This window comes from Ailuropoda melanoleuca, chromosome 14 (assembly GCF_002007445.2).
Source record: "Ailuropoda melanoleuca isolate Jingjing chromosome 14, ASM200744v2, whole genome shotgun sequence".
Taxonomy (NCBI): domain Eukaryota; kingdom Metazoa; phylum Chordata; class Mammalia; order Carnivora; family Ursidae; genus Ailuropoda; species Ailuropoda melanoleuca.
In genome coordinates this window covers 41,343,869-41,344,351 of record NC_048231.1, presented here as the reverse complement: position 1 = coordinate 41,344,351, position 483 = coordinate 41,343,869, and positions in this window count along the sequence as shown.

Sequence of the window (483 nt, the reverse complement as noted above, 5' to 3'; positions counted from 1 at the left end):
GGTCCCCGTGACGGCCCGGCCTGCGGCCCCGGCCCGCACCCACCTCGGCTCCCTGGAGCAGCTGAAGCCGCTGTCCCCACGCCCGCCCGTTGCCCGGCAACGGAGCGCGCCTTCCCCCGCGTCCGGCGCCGCCGCCGTGACGTCAGCGCGCCGGCCCACCCCGCCGTGCGCCTGCGTGTCTCTCGGCTGCCCCGGCCCTCCACCTCCCGTGAGGAGGGGCCCTGGTTTCATTGGAGCGGACCCGGGTCTTCTGGAGCCACGACTCGCTAGCCCGCCCAGAGCGCGGCCTGCCCGGTTCCGCGCGCGCCGGGCCACTGCAGTGGGGCTTCCTCCCGCAACGCCCGGCCGACTCCCGAGTCCCAGGACCGCGCTCTTCCCAGCGTCAGGGCAGTCGGGGGTCCGCAGCCCCAGGAGGAGCAGGCCCGGTCTGAGCCCTGGATACCCAGCCCGTCCTGCTGCCACCCGTTCCCGGGCAAGGGCACT